This window comes from Dendronephthya gigantea, unplaced genomic scaffold, assembly GCF_004324835.1.
Source record: "Dendronephthya gigantea isolate DGI-Jeju-01 unplaced genomic scaffold, DenGig_1.0 000209F, whole genome shotgun sequence".
In the NCBI taxonomy this organism is placed as follows: Eukaryota; Metazoa; Cnidaria; class Anthozoa; order Malacalcyonacea; family Nephtheidae; genus Dendronephthya; species Dendronephthya gigantea.
In genome coordinates, this window is record NW_021163219.1 from 144,315 (window position 1) to 154,205 (window position 9,891).

General features: G+C 34.8%; 1 pseudogene; it reads left to right on the forward strand.

The window, feature by feature from the left end:
• LOC114539631 overlaps positions 1 to 9,192 on the forward strand; it is a 37,550-nt pseudogene extending 28,358 nt beyond the window's left edge.
• Positions 9,193 to 9,891: the final 699 nt, after the last annotated feature.

Here is a 9,891-nt window from a genome sequence, read left to right on the forward strand (position 1 = left end):
GAACAAATTAGGTAAGGTGATCTCATCTGTATGTGAAATGCTTGCTGCGAAAAACTAGGACCGTTTCCTTTTTATCAGTTCAGGCGTCAAATTAACATAGTTGAAAAGGATCGTTGGCTTATATAAGAAAAATGAATAATTAGTATAGTAAGGAAATTTATTAACTTGAATGGTCTTTATTTTTCTTGGAGGAAATCGAGCACTGCGATCACCCGATCTTATATCAAATCATACCATTCATCGTTTGGGAGAGTGCCACATTCTCTGTATAAGTCAAGACAATTGCTATGGTTACAACTACAGAGTGAGACCAAGCAACCTTTATACAGCAAACTGTCAGTTGAGCAACAGCACGGTGAAGATGAACAAAACAAAAATGAAGAATGGGCCATGGATTTTTTACGAAGATGTTTTGGTAAGAACCCAATTTTTCAACTGCATTTAATGGGTTTTTAAAGGTTAGGGAACAAACAAAAACGCAAATGGTATCTAGACTTACATTTAAAGCTGTAGTAAGCAGAAACACATTCACTTAGAGCGTAGAATGCAGAGAATATATGATGCAGCCACATTTCCATCAAAATTTGATAATTTTGTAGATTTCATAATTATATGGTATAATATATATTAATACTTGGTAATATATGTACAAATATTTTTATATATTTATGTACACAATGTTTTTTTTTAATATTTTATTATGAATATATTAGATTGTTTAATTGGAATTATTTGTTCGCATTTAAAATCCAGCTAATTTGTATACAGGAAATGAGACACCATGCCTATGTTCAGGTGATGAGAACCATGTAGAACGTCATTAAACCGATTTATTTATTCAACATTTTTGAGTACTTGCATTTTCACGGAAGTGTCTTTACTTCTCCGTCAATTTAAATTTGAAATTAAATTTGAGTCCATTATCCTGTCACACAAAGAGCACGGAAAACTCATTCCTCGGAAAATAAGACTGTTTTGTCATGTTGTGTTCGCCGCATAATGACATTTCTGCTAGCTAACATTAATGATTGCGGCATTCAATAGCTCTCGGACGTTTGTAGAAACTAGAAAGTGTGTGTGTTCTCATTGTTGCTAACTCCTAATCTTATAACAAAGCATAACTGATTTAACATGTTCTGCAACTAAGGTTCAAGTGATATGTGAATTTACCATGATCTTTTTCTTTCCCATATAGGTAACAGAAGGTAAGCAAAAATAAATACGCATTTTAAAAGATTCTCGTTTGCAGGTAGCTATAATCCTATGAGAATTGCCGATAGTTGGAAAAAGCAAGTCCTTTTTAGAGCTTATAATAAAAATTATTCTGATTCATGTGTTATCAAATTATTCAATAACGTTTTTAATTCGTCTTATGTACTACATTCTAAGGACATGTCAAGCAAAAATGTCGTTTTTTCAATTAAAATACTTTGCATACTAATGTATGGAAAAATAGTTATGCTACATTGCCAATATCAGTTATATGTATAATTTTAACACATGCAGGTCGCCAAACAAATTAAAAAATTATAATTTTTTATGTAGTTATTTTATCTAAAAAAGCGCAAATACTAATAACGTAGCCTAGAAAATAAAACCCTCTGTAAATTAATCTGGATTGCAAAACAAAGCATGTTTGATGAAGTGTTCCACGAAAGAGCCCGTTGTTGCTTACGGGCGAAAGCAATTCTCTGGTATATCGCAAAAGCGTAGGTACCATTCTTATACAGAAAACTGTTACTAAGTAAATTGCATTTATTTTACAATCAAAATGCATTTCAATTTTTGATTATAACACCTTATGCTGAGTGGTTTGATTTGATATAAGATTGGATGGACGCAGTGCCTTCGCACTTCGCAATAAAATTATATCGATTTTCATCGCCATTTTTTGTTAAAAATAATATAAATATGTAAGTCTGGAAAATTCAATTTCAGATGTTGATGAGTGTGCGAAAGGAACACACCAATGTAGCCAAAAAGCAAATTGCAGTAACACACCAGGTTCATATAACTGCCAGTGTCAAATTGGTTACGAAGAAAATGGAAAGAAATGCAATGGTAAAATTATTTTAATTTCTGCACTATTGTTATACATCTCTCTACTGCGACTGAAGGGAAAACATAATTATTGTAATCCCTTGCCTGCGCTTGCGCCACAAATGGTTTGAGAGAATGTTTAGAATAATTGTATTAAAAACTTACGAAGGAAAAATATATTTTTGAACGGTTTCGCAGACCGCAGCTGCCTGATATTTGAACTTCAAACAATATTTCTTAAACGTTCGGGTCTTAACAAAATTCACGCTTAAAAGACACGAAAAATATCGACGGAGAATGGACGAAGAAAAGCACTATTTGGTACTTGTGAATATTACATTTATTCATCTTTGATTTTTGTTTATATTACTGTATCATTCTTATTTAAGGAGTAAAAAACAAAGCCACTTCAGTGCTTGCTCGGCGACTGGCTGGCGAAAGAGTCGGCAAGAATGCTGCAGCGCATTGTATAAATAAATAAACTAAAATCCTGTATGCCATATAATAAATCCCTTAATACCCGAATACGTTCGGTCCGTACTCGAAAAATATCCGACCTCGGTCTCTTTTGTACGGACCTTGCTATCGCTCGATCCGTACTGTCAACACCTCGGTCTGATATTTTTCTAGTACTGACCTCAAATTCGGTTAATAAGTGGTATATATATTTAATGCAACATTACAATCACATTTTATACAATGTATGTATTAATTGCCTCAAAATTATAAATTGTATGAAACAATTCACTGTTACAAAATTAACATGAAATTAGAAGGGATCATTATAATATAATGATATAATGCTTATATTATAAGCAATATAAACTAATTTGAGTGTTACAGTATACCTTTATTTTACAAATTTACACTGTCAATGTTTAACTGCCAAAGCATATAAGCCATTCTCTCTCTGACATCCTGAACTCTATTCTCTCTGGGACAATCTATATGACCATGCATAGAAGGGATGGAAAGTATTACTCTTCGTCTTTGATTATGGACAACAAATGTCTATAATTGACTTTATAACACTTTGACAGCAAAGAATATATTGTTGACTGGAGTAGTTTTCTTAATTATATTTTTTCCCCTTAATAACTCAACATTACATCCCTCCTATCCTTGAACGAATTTGACTTTCACCAGTTCACGGGAACATACTTAATAATTATCCAAAACGTTCGATGATTCTAAATCAATTTTGCTCTTGACAGATTTTGAACTCGACAGATAATGTGAACATACTTACTAATTAAGCAAAATGTCAGATGATTCACTATCTGGTATATGTGCGACTTGTAGATTATGGTTTATAGTTGATATTATAGGTTTAAAGGTTATGTTTTTCTACTACTTTTTACTGGATATCGACGATTTTGCTCACTGATATCTTCCTGAATCAGAGGCAATTCCTTGTTGTCTTTTTCCCCCTTTCCTCTTTCTCTTTCTTTTGACGCAGTAGAAGTTGCCATTAGGTACAAGTTGAAAATAGGATAAATTAAGAGTTATAGACCAATCTTTCGATGTGGCAGTGATAATTGAGCCTTTGACTTCGGTAATTCGAAATGGCCCCGGTTAAAATGGCGTGGAAAACTTATTCTTTTTCTTTTGTCGAGGTAGGACTAGATCCCTAACGGAAAATTTGCGTGTTTTAGCGTGGCTTCTTTTCTCTGCATCAAGTTTCATCTTATTTTTAGCAGCAGCATCAGTACTGGAAATGGTAGGACGAGTGGAATGCAAAGTGGGTATTTCGGGAAGTTTTGTTTTGATCTGGCGTCCCATTAAGTGAGGGTGGAGCGATAGTTTCGCAAAAATTTATGACGCTCTTTCTGACAATTTTTTTCTTAGTTCGTGCGGTACGGATAGCTTTCCCAAGAGTGCGCATAAAGAGCTCAGCCAGCGTTTGCCTTCGGCCATCAGGGTGTAATCTTCCGGTGTTGAAAACTAAGTTCCTTGGCGAGGACTTTGAAGAAATAGCTCGTAAAAGGTGGACCGTTATCCGTCTTTAATAACTCTGGAATGCCATGGGTGGCGAAGAGATTTTTAAGTTTAGGTATAACAGCCGTTGAGGAGGTGGAGGACACGATTTCAACTTCAACAAAGCGTGAATATTCATCTATCATGACCAGAGATGTTTGTCCAGTGGGAAGTCCATAAAAATCAGCAGCAATATTTTTTATTTAAATATTTTTATTAATCCTTGGTGCCCTTTATGGGCCAGTTGAAGGGCTCTGTGACGTAGATTGGCAAGCATCACGATGCAAGAACCTCTAAGGATAGTACTATTGTTACGAGTAACGGTCAATTCGTGGCTAACTTTGTAGAAAGCTTTGAGATCTTTTAAGTCAACGTTTTCAGCATGGGGAAGTGATGGGCTATCGGTGTTCAGAACTGAGTGCCATTGTTGTGAAAGAATAAGCTTTGTCCCTAATGTATATGCATTAAGGACGATTAGTTAGTTATCGTCCCTAATGTATAAGCATCGGGTTATTTAGTTGTTAATCGGTACTAGTAAAACAAAGGAATTCGAGGCAGCCATGATATTACATCGATAATCTTTGTAGCGATGATATATGTTTCCAGACGTTTTGTCCATCTTTCCCAGCGAATACTGACGTTATTTGGGTCTGCAACGTCAAACAGCGTTATTGGGGGTGTTTGAAACAGACTAGTAGCCATCAGAGTAAGTTATTTTATCCTCGTCGCCAATGTAAAGTTGTATCTTTAATGCTAAATCAGGTACACCAAAACTTTTGTATCCCTCTTAAGTTACTCACATGCGTGCATGTCCCTATTGTTCTTCTCTTTCCCGCCTTATTCTAATTACTCTAGTTATTTATTAACTCAACATTACAATGTCTTTTATCCATGATCTGTTTAATGTATATAAAAAGACTTTCACAATATAGGCGGCAGCGTGACAATAAATTTATTGAACATTTTGTCTTAATTTCTGTGACATACTCTGTGACATATCAATATTTTATAATTTGTTCATTTGCCACATATTAATTGACTGTTGTCAAACACCCTACACATGTTACTTTGTCAACTCCTTGAGACATGAAATGTGCAGGTTCCGTTGACTATATATGCATTCTCAACAATGCGCACTTTCTTGCAACACAAATAATTGATATGCCCAGGTACACCCAACCTTCGAAAGATACAATGTCTATATTATCTGAAATATTAGAAATGAGGTCCCAGGAATAAATTAGTTTTCTCTTTTTAATCAACAAATTCTTTACATTTTGGTAAAGATGTGGAAAGTCTAATATAATCAAAAAAGAAATTATGAAATTTTAAATGTTTGCAATTTTAAATGGCCATAGTCAGTTAGATTGACATTGCATTGCAAGACATACAGGCAAACCTCGAAAGCATCACAAGAGTGCCAAGGACACGTGTCACATCTACTGGTGTTTGAACAACACAAGCTTTAAAAACTGCTTACGTATTACCTTCTCATGCATTCTTGCATTCCTCAACTTGCACAAATGATGCATACGGATCGTCACGTAACTCTGTCAGCAGCATTTGATCACAACAAATAGGTGGTTATCAATTGCACTCGAATCAAACATGGGTTCATCTAACGTACCGAAGACCCCAGCTTTAACACAGATTTCTAATACTGTCTTGGCAATCGTAAATCGTGAGGAGACAACTTAGCTTCAAGCTTATTCAGCATGGCCTGGTGGGACTACGGACCATCGCATGTGAAAGAAATTACCCCCACACCAACTTCGTGTAATTTCTGAATGCATTCTTTCGAGTTGGCCTTCTCTTTACCAGTCAATCTACTTACCAGAAAATATTTACAGGGTATTTTCCAACTTGAGTTTGCACAAACCGCTATAAGCACAAGGGCATCGGCTGCCTCAGGCAGCGAGTCATCTTCAATACCCATTCCAAGGGCAACATAGCCACGCATTCTGTGACCATCCCACTCGACATGTTTACCTATGGATATCTCGTCCAGGACCACAGAACAAACAACTTTTTAACCGCCATCTCTTTTTCCAGCTATCAACTGTAAAAAGCTTTTAAAGCTATCAACGTGTCTTTGTAAAACTGGGTTCACCATCCTTGGAGTTATACCAAGATCGATATACCGTCTTGTTTTCTACTTTGACACCTTACACTTCCTTTGCAAATCAGACACTTTGTATACAAGATGATCTACCTGTTGCTTCATTCTACGAGGAGATTTATTGATGTGATAACCATGATTCACATGACTTACATGTACTCTTTCTGGATCACTTACCTCATTTCTAATTATATCATCATCTGAGCGCTTTCTTTCTATCCCTTGACCACTAATAACCTCTTCATTGCAACCCTGTATACAGTACTTACATTACCAATACACTCAGTAGTTGTATCTACTGTTACAGTCTGTACACCCAAATTATCTGTATAATTATACTTACCACGTGTTCAGATACATCCACATGCAGTCACACAATCTGTGCGAGTAGTACATCCACATTCCAAGTTATTTGCTGATTGACATATGTTTTGATGCAACCTCTACAACTTCTTCAATTTGTATTACCTTTAAAGACAATTAAATTGCACGTTAATATTTCTAATCTCCCAGAGTTTCATTTCAGTAGTATATAAAATGCAATTGAAAATATAGTTCCCACTGTCTTTGACTGAATTAGTGACAAACATGTTGATTGGGGAGAGAAAAAAATCACATGCAGGTACAAAGGTTGAGAATTTGTGATTGTTTCAGTTATTTTGTGTGAATACAAGTAATTATATGCTGCCTTCTTTTAAATGTAAGAAATTTTAGCAGCTGTTAAATAAATATGAATGACTGGGTAACCTTTCAATAATATCATGCCTAATCATTTTTGTAAAGTTAAAAAAATACAATCTAAGTTTGTGTCAGCTAGTATATAATCTGCAATGTGCTAACATACCGTACATGTGTACACTGTACAAGAATACGATAGGCACATTTTTACTTGTTGGACAAATGCAAATATATAAAATACACAAACCTGAAAGTTTTGCAAAATTGTGGGTACAGCATCTGGCAGAAGCATCATATCAACACTGAAATGTTCGGAGCAAATACGATTTCCCTTTGTCGGGATAACCTTAAAAGCAGCATTTTTGTTTATGTTCTCTATCCATAAATTCAGCATACATCTCAGGATTTTTCTCAGCATTAGGAAAGCTACAATATGCATATAGCATATAAATTTTATATCAATAATAAACCTACCTAAGTGTATAACTACATATGAACATGGAAATGTTTTTGATACACATTTTCGATAAAAGTTTAATTTTCTAAATAAAACCATTGACTGGGAAAAATTGTCAACAAAATTCATGAGATTTACTTGTAAAATTACGAACGCATAAAGAATTTTTATGTATTTCTTACCGGTGATCGAGAAGTAACATCTTTCCTGGAAAAGTCATTATTACCGGCCAAAGCGCAGCAAAAATTCGACATTTTCAAAATTTATTGCGAGGCGGGAAAAAAGATTTATACAATAAATTCAAAGTTTTGTATTGAAAAAAACTAGGAGGGAGATGACTCAATTTTTGTCTTTGGATCGCGGTGTGTCAGCGTTAATTACCGAGGCAATTTAAGACCACGTGGCGTGAGCAAAGCCTAAAATTTTGCTATCTTTTTTGCTTCATTTGCTGGCGAGCACTCCCTTCAGGAATTATAGTATAGCTCAGTGGTGGTACCGTAGCAAAATTGTGAATTTACGAACGCGTGCGCAAATTACGCGAAAAAATTTAATTGAGTCAACAATTCTTTTAAAAATGCATTCAAACTTTCGAATACTAAATCACACGAATAAATTTAAATTTGTAAACAATTCTTTCGAAAATACATTAAAACTTTCGAATATTTATATGCATTTGCTTATACGAATATTCTCCAATTTTTTCACGTTATATTTACCGGCTTTGTTTAAGTGATATCAAAATTAAATATGCTGCTTGTGCATGGTAAAAATTTTTTTCCTTTGGATCGATCTCTTTAGGTATAATCATGGGATGGCGAGTATGTAATTCAGGATTAATAGTCCAGCGATGCTTAAAAATTTTTGCCAAATTGGACGATCCGTCCGGACCCCTAAACCCAAGTACCTGTTTTGTACATATATATGCAGTATACTATTTCAAAAAAAATCGGTCAGGCATGCAGAACAGAATTGTGAATCAATCGGCATCCAGCAATTGTAAGTGTTCTCAACTTGAATAATTATACTGTATTGAAATTAAAGTATGCATTTTAGATGTCGACGAATGTGAAAAAAGAACGCACAAATGCGACAAAAATGCAAATTGCACCAACACTCCAGGTTCATTCAACTGCCAGTGTCAAAGCGGTTACGCAGGAGATGGACAGAAATGCGAAGGTATAAAATTATTTTCAGTTTTGGAATAAAGAGTGAAGAAAGGAATCATCCGGTATCGCAAAAGCGTAGGTGCAATCATACCAGAGTACCTAAATTGCATGTATTCCGTGTATACAATCAACATACAGTTGTTCAACGTCTGATTATACAACCCTGTATGATTGGAGTTGATCGAGATTTTTATCGTGATTTTTGTTAAATAATATGAATATGTATAGCACGGAAAATTCTATTTCAGATGTTGATGAATGTGCGAAAGAAACACACAAATGTAACCTAAAAGCAAACTGCAGTAACACACCAGGTTCATATAACTGCTCGTGTCAAATTGGTTACGAAGGAGACGGAAAGAAATGCGATGGTACAATTATTTTGATCTTGACACAATTTGTGCTTCCTACTTACAGTAAAATTAACTAATCAAGATTAAGACATCCATGAAAGCATTAATCCATTTTGTGTGGCGAAATCTTTTTATATCGCATAAAAAAAATCGGTCAGGCAGAACAGAAAATGTGAATCAATCGGCATCCAGCAATTGTAAGTGTTCTTAACTTGAATATACTGTATTGAAATTAATGTATGCATTTTAGATGTCGACGAATGTGAAAAAGGAACGTACAAATGCGACAAAAATGCAAATTGCACCAACACTCCAGGTTCATTCAACTGCCAGTGTCAAAGCGGTTACGCAGGAGATGGACGGAAATGCGAAGGTATAAAATCATTTTCAATTTTGGAATAAAGAGTGAAGAAAGGAATTATCCGGTATCGCAAAAGCGTAGATGCACTCATACCAGAATACCTAAATTGCATGTATTCCATGTATACAATCAACATACAGTTGTTCAACGTCTGATTATACAACCCTGTATGATTGGAGGTGATCGAGATTTTTATCGTTATTTTTGTTGTAAATAATATGAATATGTATAGCACGGAAAATTCTATTTCAGATGATGATGAGTGTACGAAAGGAACACACAAATGTAACCTAAAAGCAAACTGCAGTAACACACCAGGTTCATATAACTGCTCGTGTCAAATTGGTTACGAAGGAGACGGAAAGAAATGCAATGGTACAATTATTTTTCATTATTTCTGCATTGCTTTAGACATCCACAATTTTCCATCGACAAGTCAATTTTCATAATCAATTTATCACTCATGACTCAATATTGGGAAAATATGGACGATATTCATAAAACATATCCAATAGACACGGTAAAATATAATCATTTAAAATTGTAGAACTCAAGCAAAAGTATTTGCTATATACCAAATGCACTTATTTTGGCTCTTAAAATCTCGCTTTTCCTGAAACAGCTATCAGGGTAATAAGTATTTTTGGCAAAACTGCTTGATTGCAACACTCCAAGCCTCAATAATTGTTGCAAATTAATGGATGTCGTGTGGTCTTGCACCGTAAAATTCGTTGAAATCA